Source organism: Carassius carassius, chromosome 35 (assembly GCF_963082965.1).
Source record: "Carassius carassius chromosome 35, fCarCar2.1, whole genome shotgun sequence".
Lineage (NCBI taxonomy): Eukaryota > Metazoa > Chordata > Actinopteri > Cypriniformes > Cyprinidae > Carassius > Carassius carassius.
In genome coordinates, this window is record NC_081789.1 from 22,785,652 (window position 1) to 22,800,047 (window position 14,396).

Sequence of the window (14,396 nt, forward strand, 5' to 3'; positions counted from 1 at the left end):
TTTTTTCTCTCCTGATTTACTCCTCAGTAAATCTCTTGTCATCTCCATTTACACTACATTTTCTTAAATGTATCTAAGAAAAAAAAAACTAGATTTCTACTGGAGCTGTAGACAGAACAAACAGTGTCTAGAGTCAGAATACATGTTGTTGTTTGCATTATGAACAGAAATCATATCACTAACCTCAAATCCATTTGTGTGCCGTTCAGAGAACACGGTTAAATGTTAAATGATAGTTTTAATAATAATATAATTTATTAATTTTCTAAGTAATAATGTATTTTAATTAATAATAATAATAAAAATGTATAATATAGATTATTATCATTTACAGTAAGTAATATTGTGAGATATTGTTACAATTTAAAATAACTGTTTTCTATCGTAGTGTATTTTATTGCTGTGATGCTGATTTTTTTCATTACTCAGGTCTTCAGAAATCATTCTAATATGCTATTTTATTGTATAATAATTAATAAAGTATAAATAAATGAATTAAACAAATAAATAATATCATTGCATAAAATATATAATTATATAATTACACAATTAAAAATATAAATGCATAAAATATATATAATTAAGGAAATCGAAGAAAAAAATTAATTTAAAAAAGTAATTAAACTTTTTTATAAAAATTACAATTTAAACACGCACAGTATGTGTGCATTATATATGTGTGCACAGGTACAGTATACATAGATTTCAATAAATGCAATTTTTTCTCCTGGTTCATCATCCTCTAGGCAAATATCATAAGCCTAAATATTAGCACATAATTAGATTTTCTGTTCACAAATGTGAGAGATTATTTATATGCTAAAGTTTCACATTTGGCTTAGGAGTTTTGAAGAACCCCTAGGATGAAGAAGCACCCAAACCTGCATTTATTTTAATGATGTCAGGCAGGCTTACGTTTAGAAGCATGCAATTTCGACAGAGCTTTATGCAGATCCAGCAATGGCTCAGGCTCGCTGACAGTTATAAAATACAGGGTCAGATCGAGGTCAGACCTTACAGACGCTTAAGAAAGCCAGAACTCGCTCACGGCTCCAGTGCGGGTGCCTTAAACATCAATGTTCAGATAATGTCCCTCTTAAAATCACAATACAGCCTCTGATTTAAATTGCCTGGTTTTAATTTTAAAAAGAAAAAGTAATTTTTTTCCCCCAGAAAGTCTGGTTTTAAGTCCAGCTGTTGTGATACTCTAGAGGACAGATGGAGCATAAAAATAACCTAATACCGGTGAACATGTGCACAATGGCACGACAAACACGACATTTACATAATGTGATTAAACATGAAAGCGGGGTCGCACATGACATCCATCCAAAAAAAATAAAAAATCAACTGCGATCTATAGGGTGTCTGTCATCGGTTGTGTTTGTGTGCCATGCATCCATGTGTCGCTATTCATGTGTCAGCGGGAGAGCGTGGTTTGTTGTCAAGTCTGCAGACGTCAAAAACGGATGGCCAGAGTTCCGGAAACTGACACTGACTCGGTCGTTCCAGAGTTTGTGGACATCATCCAGGTTCTTGAACCATCTGTGAGGGGAGAAGAAGGCCTCCTGCTGGGGCAAGTGAGGGTAATGAGACGCATTGTCCCCTGGGCCTGTCAGGGCCCTGCTGGAAGTGCCAGGGTGGGTTTGGCCAAAATATCAAGTGCGTGCCATCATTCTAAATGTTAAGTGCTTAATCAGAGCCATTGAAAACAGGACACAGGATGACACATATTTTCCCGCTGTGGGCCAGGAGAATGACTCTGTCCATGGCAGACAAAAGATAAAGTACACTTCATAATGTATGACTTGCCCTAACTCTTCTTTTTTCTCTTTTAAACCGCATATATAAATTTAGAAGGTTTTCATCAGGTTTAATCAGGTGACCGTAATTACACAGAGAATGGAAAGGCCACACAATTAGCTTAATCTGGCACTTTGATTTTTGATTTAATTAATTAAAGTTTTTTTTTTTTTTACTGTTGGTTACTAGGTTACCAATACCACCATTATTTACTTAATCATCTTTATGGAAACACATCGTGGCCTAGTGTTTAGAGATTTTGACTCCTAACCCTAGGGTTGTGGGTTCGTGTCCCAGGCCGGCACTACCATGACTGAGGTGCTGCTCCCTGGGTGCTGCAGCATGAATTGCTGCCCACTGCTCCAGGTGTGTGTTCACTGCTGTGTGTGTGCACATTGGATGGGTTAAATGCAGAGCATGAATTTTGAGTATGGGTCACCATACTTGGCTATATATCACTTCACTAATTTATATATATATATATATTTTTTTTTTGCGCAATATCAGTTGCGAAGATTCACTTCCTGTTTGGATGAAAATCCAGCTATTGACTCAACCAACGGTATTTGGGCACACAATGTTCATCAGATTTGCATATGCTTGCACAAGTTTTGCAAGGGAATACAAAAGCACTGAAATACATTGCCAATGAATCCTCACATCTTATTTCCATCACCAGTTTACAATTTGCCCCCAAATGTTTTGTACTGAAATTGAATGCACTTGAATTGCACTGAAATTGTCATTGAAATTCAACTGAAATTTAATTGGTCACCCCCCACCCCATCACATATTACTTCTATTATTTTGCATTTGCTTACAAATGTTATAGAAGCAAACACCCAACATTTGCATAGATAGATAGATAGACAGATAGATATGGATAATATATATAATTATTAAGGTTGGGCAGGAGAACACAAAATAGCATTGAACCATATTGTCTTTTTTATCTTATGTATTTCTATCAACACTTTTGCTTTTGTTTACAAAAGTTTTAAAATGAATACAAACATTTGCAAGAGAATGCAAAAGTTTTGCCAGTGAATGCAAAAGCATTAAAAATAATTTTTCCATCACCATGTCCCCTTTGGTACTGCGTAGCTGTGCACGATAGACATGGGAAACCTGTTTGTAAATGAACAATTTTTTATACATATACTGAATATTTCCTTTTGTTGTTGCTAATGATGCAGAAATTATAAACTGCACCATTAAACTTGCAGTTTCAGCAGAAACAGAATGCTTTTTGTGGACAAAATTGCTTTATCTAATCTTAAACATAGATTTTTCAAGTGGAAAACATACTTAGTGCAAACTTTGAAGTGTTAAAATGATTTGGCTTTTTCCACTAAATTGCTGAGTGATTAGAGATTAAATATGGTCTGCAGACTCAATAGCCTGGTAATGTTTGCAGACACAGGCTTTTAATAAGTGGAGTGAGCTTGTTACATTACAACTACATGCACACTGAACTGAAATACCCTTGTCTTGTAAATCACAAGTCACCATTTAATGGCAGCCAATGTGATTATCCATTAGCGTCATGGCTCATGAAATCTGATTTGAGTGGAGATGAAATCTAGGCAGAGGTGTGATGGACAGTCTGACCAGCGTGTTTGTGGAATCAGTCCATGCTGATCAATAATTCAGTCAGAGTTTAATATTTGCACTCAAAATCCAGCAGAATCCACTAGGATTATTATAAGAACAGTGTCTCAAAGTCAAAATATATACTGCAATTGCAGGGAAAAGGATTTCTGCATGAATTTGATCTGATTTTCACAGCAATTGAACCACTACTAACAGCTCGCAAACAATACATTCCAATGCCTTACTATTAAATGTATTGAATGAAAAAAGATGGAAGGGTGACCTGGATTGGATTCAATAAAAAACTGTGTTGTTGTTCACATACTTTTTCATGCAACTAAAAAAGTGTTTCATGTTGACCTAGTTCTGGTTTTGTGAGTTTGACCATTGGTGTCCAGCACAGATCGCTACTGAGATCTAAACTTTCTCTTGAAGCCAAATACTCCCACGCTTATGCTGTTGCTTTTAGAGACTGTATTGATGTATTTTTTGTCTTGCGCGATGGTGAAATAAAGGAGTTTACTGTTGTGCATGATCATATGAACAGGATTATGACACACTGATAAATCTGACTCTACTGTATATGAATCATCGAGTAATGAGAAATTAGAGTTCACATGAACTGTAAGGAGACCTAACTATTAACTTTATCTACAGATAAAGTTTTGTTGAGGGTCACATCAGGAAGTTTAAAAACCCCAATAGGAGAAATCAGTGTCATTTTGCCACTGCTTGGTTTGTCCATGTCCATTGTCCATGTCTTCATGGTACTACCAAATGTCCCAAAAGACCACAGACACCAAGAAAGATCTACTATTACATCCAGGCCATCTTTACCCCATGAGAAATGGGATCGTTTGGGCTCTTGTCACATTTCACATTTCTGAGAGGCTGATTACGTCCTGGAAGCACCATGACTGAGCCATGCGACCTGAGGGATGCCGGTTCCCGTGTGCGCACACGAGGAAGATATTTGGGGAGGTATTTCAGCTCTCTTACATAAACACAGACAGGTTGCAGGATTATACAGGATTCAAGAGGCAAACCTGGCTCTGCTGGAGATTTCAACAGCGCAGGATTGTTTAATGCCATATCTGTTTGGTTATGATTACAACATCAGTGATATAACTACAAATCCTGGCACACAATGTCACATGAGATTTTTAATAAAGAGATTCAACACAATGTCAGGTAGATGGAAAATCGTTCATGTGGTGGGACTTAATTATCTCTGCTATATGTTGTATATCTATACAATGTATTAATTATGATATTTGTTGGACAAAACAAGGATGCAATGTTTTTCTTTTGCTTGTTTCAATTTACGGGTTCCATTGTGACAACATGCCCCATTGGTATTCACTAGAGTAAAAAGTGTGATAACTAGCCTCGAGTTCCCCTATTATATGACAATGGGTTCATTAAAAATAATATATGACAGGTCCATTAATGTGCAGAGTCTACTCGCTAATGGTGACCCTGAGGATTCTGGGACACAGCCAGATGAAGGAGAATATTAAGCTATTGTTGCTCTCATGATTGAATCTCAAATGAGATTTGGAGAACCCCTGGTGATAAATTCTGCCCTTTAATATTGTCATCTACCATGTGACAGGAAATGTGAGAGAGCTGATTGGAGATCTCCATTGCCATGACAACTCACTCTAATCTGGTTATGAGTGGTGAGCAAGAGGTAATAATTGGATTGTTCGGAGTGAGGGGGAAATATGATATAAATGTTATCGCTCACCCCTCTGTCGTCTGTGCTCCCTGAGGAACTTCCATTGTGAGTCACATAACTGTCACAAGGTGACGATCTTTAGGGGCGGAACCAAAATTCGGGAAGTTTGGTTCCGCCCGGAAGTGTTTCCGCCCGGACCGGAAAAACAGAACACCGGAACTTCCGGTAGCGCCGTAAGAAGGAAAATCAGGGAATTCGATGCACCTGTGCCTAGTTAGGGACAGCGGTTGGTGATTGGAGGATACGCTGGACAAGGCAGTACTTAAGGCCAAGTTATTTCACAGTCTGGGAAGCTCTTTTTGGTGTGTGTGAAGCACTGGGTTGTGCCCGTCTTGGTACGCTGCTGGTAGCTGTCTAACTCTCTCTCTCCCTCAGGCTGGAATTGTATGATTGTGAAGACATCGCGAACCTTAAAGGTTGAGAAGAGAACAGATTATACGGCGAACTGAGACGACGTGAAAAAGGGGATTGGAAGTGGCATTGATGTGAGTACTAAGAGCCAGTCGAAAGTGCCCTGTATATTGACCTGGCGTTGTGTAGATCTCTCCAGGAGGAGGAGGGTGGCCCTACCCCTAATATAGTGTGGTGGGAGAGCCGAAGGAATACTTATTGAAGTAGTCGCAACGACGACATCACTAGCTAGGCCGCATATTCCATCGCCAGATCCGAACCAAGCGAAGTGAAGGAAGACGGGTGTCCTTTCCGTACACTGAGTGTGGTGGGTGAGTCTTCGTGCTGTGAAAACCTATAATTTTGACGTGGTGTTGTATATTGCTGTGGGCTGCTGTGTATTGCCGTGTGTCCTGTCAGATAAACCCCCGCCTTCACGCACTTCGGCGTGGGAGGACAAGGAGATTGCTGGTCCTGGCCTAGTTCAGTACAGTATATGTTGTGAGCGGGCTTCAGATCTCCGGAGATAGCACGGTACGCTGTGTCCAGCCCAGAGGTGAGAGCCTTTCAAAGCAAACTAACTGTGTTATTGTGCCCAAGTTGATACCTGTGGAGAGAAAAGGAGAGAGAGAGTGAATAACACGAGGAGGAATAGAGCGAACCCTGTACTTACAGTACGCTGTGTCCAGCCCAGAGGTGAGAGCCATTTAAAGCAAACTAACTGTGCTATTGTGCCCAAGTTGATACCTGTGGAGAGAAAAGGAGAGAGAGGTGAATAACACGAGGAGGAATAGAGCGAACCCTGTACTTACAGTACGCTGTGTCCAGCCCAGAGGTGAGAGCCTTTCAAAGCAAACTAACTGTGTTATTGTGCCCAAGTTGATACTTGTGGAGAGAAAAGGAGAGAGAGAGTGAATAACACGAGGAGGAATAGAGCGAACCCTGTACTTACAGTACGCTGTGTCCAGCCCAGAGGTGAGAGCCATTCAAAGCAAACTAACTGTGCTATTGTGCCCAAGTTGATACCTGTGGAGAGAAAAGGAGAGAGAGTGGGTAACACGAGGAGAGACTGAGGAAACCTGTACTTACGCCGCTGCCTGTGGAGAAAGAGAAAGCGAGTGAGCACCCAAGGAACGAACTGTGTGAACCAGTACTTACTGTGAGCTGTAATCAGCGAAGAGGTGAGAGCAAAACCAAGCTGAACTAACTGTGCCTGTGTGTCCCAGCCGTTGCAGATGGGTCGCCCTTGCTCGTCCCATTCGAAACGGGGCCGGTTAAAGTGGTTCGGGCGCCTGAACGGCTCTCGGCCTCCCTCTGAGTACACTCGGTCTCGGGGCGCCGGCCGTGGTTCCTCCCGCGCCCGTCCTGGGCGCAATTCTCCTACGAGGGCTTTAGACAGTTCAGACATCTGATCGCGGACATCTTTCAAAAGTTCAGCCTTCAGTGCTTGCTTCCAGTCAGGGCCTCCGGGTTGTGCTGGTGCTACTTCACTGACAACCGCACACACTGGGGAACCACTCACCTCAGTCTCATCACCTTCCAAGGCCAGTGCCTCTTTCTTCAGATCTTCGAACGTAAGACCCGGGTCCCTTCGAAACTGGATACGTAGGCTCTGTCTCACCGGACCCTCCTTCAACCCCAGAAGAAACTGGTCCCGCAATAGAGTCTCTCCATCTCCCAACCCGTGGTCCCGACGGGTCTGTAGTCGGGCGAATTGCTCTCGCAACCTCAGGGCGAAAGCTCTAATCGGTTGGCGGGGGCCCTGCTTACAATTGAAGAACTGGGAGCGAAGGACAGCTACGGGGGTGTGGTCACCATACTGTTCAGTGAGGAACTGGAACACGGTTTGGGCGTTGGCTCTAACGGCTTCGGGGGCGGCATGCACCTCTCGCCGCGCTTCTCCATCCAGGGAGTTTAACACAAATTGAAGCCGCTGGGCTGCACTAAGGCCCTGTAGGTCGGCCAAGTACTCTAGTTGAGCCTTCCATTCAGACAATCGTACCTCGGATTCTGTCCCCCCATATTTTTGAATCCAGGGGCTCCCCATAAAAACGGGCATGGCACGGGGTTGGGCTGAAAGCCCCGCGTTGTCGGTCATTGGACGACCTTGGTTACTCAACTCGAGGTGGAAATCCTGCCGACAACGCCAAAAGAGAATGGCTGGAACAGGGCCGACGGCTGACGCCAGCGGAGAGGTTAGCCCAGACGGATACTGGGAGGAGGCTGCTGGGGCAATGGGACAGGCTGGAGCTGAGAGATGGCGTTTTGTGCAGAAGGGTCAGTGACCCGAAGTTGGGCGAAGAAGTACGCCAGATCGTGGTACCCGCAGATGAGGTAACGGCTTTAGTTTCGGCGTACCACAACCAGTTGGGGCATCAGGGACAGGAGAGGACCGTGTCCCTGCTTAGGAGATTCTTCTTTTGGCCCGGGCTAGAGGCATCGGTGCACGCCCTAATTCAAGCTTGCCCGAGATGCATATTGTTTAAGTCCAGACGGGAGGTCCGAGCGCCAATGGTACCCATCCATGCGAAGGCCCCCCTTCATATCATGGCTATGGACTTCTTGACACTGGGCCGACCACGAGATCGCTACCAGAACATCTTGGTAATAACGGATTTGTTCACAAAGTACGCTTGGGCTATCCCCACCCTCGACCAGACTGCAACCACCACCGCTACAGTTTTATGGCGGGCCGTCTTCCAGACGTTCGGATGCCCGGAGTTTCTGCACTCCGATCAAGGAGCCAACTTTGAGTCCAGGGTAATTAGAGAACTATGCCAGTTGTACGGTTGCACGAAAACTCACACCACTTCGTATCATCCTCAGGGGAACGGCGGCTGTGAGAGATTCAATCAGACCCTATTGGGGCTGCTGGGGACCTTGGACCAACAACGGCAGGACGATTGGGTGAGTGCCTTGCCAAACCTCCTACAGGCCTATAACAACAGTATACATAGTACTACGGGTTACGCTCCCACTTACCTGATGTTTGGCAGACACATACGAATGCCTACTGACCTGGTCCTAGGAGTGATAGCCGACCAAGAGGAAGCAAGTGTAACGGAGTGGGTGGGGCGCCATCACCAGCGCTTGCATTTCGCCTACGAGCAGGTGTCGAAAAGGATACAGACGGCAGGAGAGAAAAGTAAGCGGTTGTATGATCGGACTGCTAGAGAAGCCCCTCTACTGCCAGGAGAGAGGGTGTTGGTGAGAGATAATCGGCGGCAGGGGAAGGGGAAACTGAGTGACCGTTGGGAGGCCACCCCTTATGTAGTCTGCCGGCAGCAGAGGCCGGGGCAGCCGGTCTATACCATCCGGCCAGAAGGGAAGTCAGGCCCCGACCGTGTGGTGCACCGGAACATGATTCGCCCATGCCCTAACTACCCTGAAGCCGTGGAAGAAGTCCCCACGGAACCTGTACCAGCGGCCCCCTGGATTGAAGGTTGGGCTGTGGTACCAGGGAGACCCGTGGTGGCACCACCCCCGATCGCCCCGAGAGAACCAGAAGCAGCCCCTGAACAAGCTGAGCCCGATTCACCAGTGAGACGATCCCAGCGAGAGAACCGAGGCCGACCCCCTGCCCGCTATGGGGAGTGGACAGCCCGAGGACGTTCTAGGGACTAGAACGGATTGGCGGGGGAGGATGTCACAAGGTGACGATCTTTAGGGGCGGAACCAAAATTCGGGAAGTTTGGTTCCGCCCGGAAGTGTTTCCGCCCGGACCGGAAAAACAGAACACCGGAACTTCCGGTAGCGCCGTAAGAAGGAAAATCAGGGAATTCGATGCACCTGTGCCTAGTTAGGGACAGCGGTTGGTGATTGGAGGATACGCTGGACAAGGCAGTACTTAAGGCCAAGTTATTTCACAGTCTGGGAAGCTCTTTTTGGTGTGTGTGAAGCACTGGGTTGTGCCCGTCTTGGTACGCTGCTGGTAGCTGTCTAACTCTCTCTCTCCCTCAGGCTGGAATTGTATGATTGTGAAGACATCGCGAACCTTAAAGGTTGAGAAGAGAACAGATTATACGGCGAACTGAGACGACGTGAAAAAGGGGATTGGAAGTGGCATTGATGTGAGTACTAAGAGCCAGTCGAAAGTGCCCTGTATATTGACCTGGCGTTGTGTAGATCTCTCCAGGAGGAGGAGGGTGGCCCTACCCCTAATATAGTGTGGTGGGAGAGCCGAAGGAATACTTATTGAAGTAGTCGCAACGACGACATCACTAGCTAGGCCGCATATTCCATCGCCAGATCCGAACCAAGCGAAGTGAAGGAAGACGGGTGTCCTTTCCGTACACTGAGTGTGGTGGGTGAGTCTTCGTGCTGTGAAAACCTATAATTTTGACGTGGTGTTGTATATTGCTGTGGGCTGCTGTGTATTGCCGTGTGTCCTGTCAGATAAACCCCCGCCTTCACGCACTTCGGCGTGGGAGGACAAGGAGATTGCTGGTCCTGGCCTAGTTCAGTACAGTATATGTTGTGAGCGGGCTTCAGATCTCCGGAGATAGCACGGTACGCTGTGTCCAGCCCAGAGGTGAGAGCCTTTCAAAGCAAACTAACTGTGTTATTGTGCCCAAGTTGATACCTGTGGAGAGAAAAGGAGAGAGAGAGTGAATAACACGAGGAGGAATAGAGCGAACCCTGTACTTACAGTACGCTGTGTCCAGCCCAGAGGTGAGAGCCATTTAAAGCAAACTAACTGTGCTATTGTGCCCAAGTTGATACCTGTGGAGAGAAAAGGAGAGAGAGGTGAATAACACGAGGAGGAATAGAGCGAACCCTGTACTTACAGTACGCTGTGTCCAGCCCAGAGGTGAGAGCCTTTCAAAGCAAACTAACTGTGTTATTGTGCCCAAGTTGATACTTGTGGAGAGAAAAGGAGAGAGAGAGTGAATAACACGAGGAGGAATAGAGCGAACCCTGTACTTACAGTACGCTGTGTCCAGCCCAGAGGTGAGAGCCATTCAAAGCAAACTAACTGTGCTATTGTGCCCAAGTTGATACCTGTGGAGAGAAAAGGAGAGAGAGTGGGTAACACGAGGAGAGACTGAGGAAACCTGTACTTACGCCGCTGCCTGTGGAGAAAGAGAAAGCGAGTGAGCACCCAAGGAACGAACTGTGTGAACCAGTACTTACTGTGAGCTGTAATCAGCGAAGAGGTGAGAGCAAAACCAAGCTGAATTAACTGTGCCTGTGTGTCCCAGCCGTTGCCTGTGGAGAAAGAGAAAGAGCGTGAGCACCCAAGGAACGAACTGTGTGAATCAGTACTTACTGTGAGCTGTAATCAGCGAAGAGCCGTTACCTGTGGAGGAAGAGAAAGAGAGTGGGCACCTCGAGAACGAACTGTGTGAACCAGTACTTACCGTGAGCTGTATTCAGCGAAGAGGAGGAAGAAGGAGGGCGCTACGGATACCTAAGACTCAGGCCGGGGCCCGAGCCCCACGCCCCGGATCCCCGTGGCCCCCTTGCTCCCTGACCTCTTCCCGGCTATAGCCCAATCTGGAGGGCCGAGTCAGAGTTTAGTTTTAATTGCCCTTTCCCTATTCCCCAAGCTATTTTTAAATATTTAAATAAAGATTGTTTTATCACTTACTTGTTCTCGTGTTGTTTGGCCATTGGGTCGGGTTTGGGGACCTCCTCGAGGTGGAAGTTGAGAAGGGGTGTGGCTTAGTTAAAGCATAGCCAGCCCCTGGGTGTGACATAACCACATGTTTTGCTATGAGAACTGTGTTGTATGGACTTTCTGCCATGGTATAAGTGTTGTAGAAGACATAGAAGACATAGAAGACTGGATTTATTCTTTTATGCTCCAAAAGATGTTAATACTGTAGTTTAGTTAACCTAAAAATTACCCATTTGGCAAGGTTCGGCTGGTTTGCATGACCCAGTAAGCCCTTGCTGGTAGATGCTGTAACTACACCATCTAGTACAACAAGTGTGTTTCTCAATTTGTGGCCATTAACATGTAGCCATATGTTTTGACTAAACCTTTTTTTTTTTTTTTTGCAACTAATATGTTGGTGTTTGACCTCTTTTGACGTTTGTTTCTCGTACATGTCAAGTTTTGTCATGAAACACTAGATGCCGCTGGCTGATGGGTTGTTACCGCAGACTAATGATATTCACAGTGTAAAACTACTTAGCTGATTGGTTCATGCTGCATATGTAGCCAATGAGCTTACTGATTTACATTTAAATTGCTGGTTAGCAAGTCGTTGTAAAGCATTTTCGCAGTGTGCTTTCAGAGCCCCTGTCTAAAAACCCCATCTTCCCCAGCCCCACTTGTATATGCAGCAGCAGTATGTATTAAATACTGCATTGTCTTAGTGAATATATTGGCAGTGGCAAGTTCCTGTACTTGCTTTACAGCAGCAGCAATAATGAATAGCAGCAGCAATTCAGCAGCGTGGCAGATATTCCGCCAAGACCAATGTAATCTGATTCCCTAGTGAATAATTCTCATGAAACAGTTCTTCTTAGTGAATCAAAAACATACAGCGCCACCAGTGTAATCTGATTCCCCAGCAAATAGCTATTATTAAAAAGTTTTTCTTAGTGAATCAGAAACCTACAGCACAACCAGTGTAGTCCAAATGATTCCCGAACAAATTACTCTTCTAAGATGGTTCTTATTGGGAATGCAAAACAAACAGATCAAAAGTCTGATTCCCCAGTAAAGGACTCTTATGACATGGATCTTTTTAGTACATCAGAAACATTCAGCGCAACTGGTAATCTGATTTCCCACCTAATGACTCTTATGAGACAGTCCTTTTTAGTGTATCAAAACATACAGATTCACCAGTGTATTCTGATTGACCTATATGAATCGGTTCTTTTTAGTGAATCAAAAACATATAATGTAGTCCTATTGCCATGTGAATGTCTCTTATGAGATGGTTCTTTTTGATGAATCAAAAAGATTCACTGCAATTTGTGTAATCTGCTTTCCAGCCTAATGACTCTTAGGAGACAATTATTTTCAGTGAATTAAAATGTACAGCACAGTGTTGTCTGATTTCCAAATGAATGACTCTTACAATATAGGAGTTCTTTTTAATTAATCAAAAACCTTCAGCATGACCAGTATTGCCTAAATCATTGATCCTCAAATCTGGCTCACGAGATCCACTTTCCTGCAGAGTTTAGCTCTAACCCTTATCAAACACACCCAAGTTTGCTAATCATTGTCTTTATGATTTTTAGAAAATCACAGGTAGGTTTGTTTGATTGCGGTTAGGATCACTGCTCTAAACTAATGACTCTATTATGAGACTGTTATTTTTCATGAATCAAATTATCAAATGTTGTAGTTAAATTATTATAGTTATTTACTCATTGTTTTGTTTTTTTGTATTCTATATATTATTATTGAAATTATTAATTCCTTAAATGCACCAGGAGAATCATTCATGGAATTGTTAAAGAATCAAAATCCTTTATGTAATATTTATTAATAATCAGAATCTTAAATTCTTTTTTCAGTTCATCTCTATTCTTTGTTTGTTTACTGTTTGTTTTTCTCCACTTTTCAAGTCTTTCCATGAGACATAATGCTGATTTTGGATGTGAGTTTATGTCACTTCAATCTGTTATTGTTGTTGTTGTTGTTATGAGTGTGTGTGTGTGTGCTATCAGATCTATGTATTACTCAAAAATTAATCAGAAATGGCACACATCTACTCCCACTGCAGTCTGTACTCAGTCCACTGTTGCTCTCCTAACACATCTCATGCTAAAAGCTCCACCCACACTGAGACTTTGCTGTCCAGATGGAGTTTTAGTTCAGCATAAACCACATACAAAACACACAAGGAAAACTCAGTGCTTCTTGTGCCTGGCAGGGAAAAGGTGTCTTTGGGGGGAAAAAACAATGTTTTCATTACATCATCTATACATTTTAAACAGTACTTGTGGGGTTAAACATCAGCCACACTTTGAGTGATCCGAGCAAATTTTGTGACCGTGTAGGAGTGTATGAATGTATAAAATATGAGAGAATAGGAGCAAGTGTTACTTTTGTTTTTGTTTTGCTGGCCGATGCAACAGAAGGGGTCAATGTTTGGCTAGTCTCAGCCTCAGATGGCACACCTGCTGACCGCCCACAGTCCTTTACCTGACCAGCTGATGCATATTGCACACAAAAATGGCAGGTTCTGTCAGAAATCACCAGTTAGATATTGATTGGCTAGTTTTACACAATTTCCACAAATAAATGTAATGCATTTTTTAAAATGTATTAATATTCTGCCTGAAAACCAAGTTGTTAAACAAGTTTAAAACTAGCGCTTTTGAAGATAAAATATTACATAGATGTACCAAATTTTAGTATCATTAAATCTCTAGATATTCATATAATCAAAAGTTATCACTTATAATCAAAAGTTATATTAACCATCTGGTGGTTTTGGTAGTTTTTTAAATATTATTTATTATTTTATGTTTTATTGTTTTTTATGATTATTCGAATTTGTAATTTTTTATTGTTTTAATTAAGTAAATAATTATTATTTTAATTTGTTTGTTCAGAGTGGAATGAAACTTTTGTAACATTTGCTACATTCCAAATGCAAAAGCTTATAAAAGTAATTATGTCTGAAAATTTTCTTATAAGCTACTAGGGAATGCACAGTTTATAGTCAACTTATATATAATGAAAAAAATAATAATATCTGCAATATATATTTATATTCCAGATGTATTTACGTATATGCAGTATAAGTATATATATATATATATATATATATATATATATATATATATATATATATATATATATATATATATATATATTTAAGTTAAGACTGTCTTTTCTACCCACAACTAGTACTTTAAGATGTATAAACCTAAAGATTTACATAAAATAATATGA

At 42.7% G+C, this 14,396-nt stretch overlaps 1 protein-coding gene across 2 annotated transcripts in view; it reads right to left on the reverse strand.

The window, feature by feature from the left end:
• The window catches only part of LOC132116250 (matrix metalloproteinase-16-like), a 77,427-nt gene extending 63,794 nt beyond the window's left edge, over positions 1–13,633 (reverse strand). For both annotated transcript variants that reach the window (XM_059524992.1, XM_059524991.1), the window contains exon 1: positions 13,542–13,633. The gene's annotated coding sequence lies outside the window, so the exon portion shown is untranslated. The remainder of the gene's footprint in view (positions 1–13,541) is intronic.
• Between the last annotated feature and the right edge of the window lie 763 nt (positions 13,634–14,396).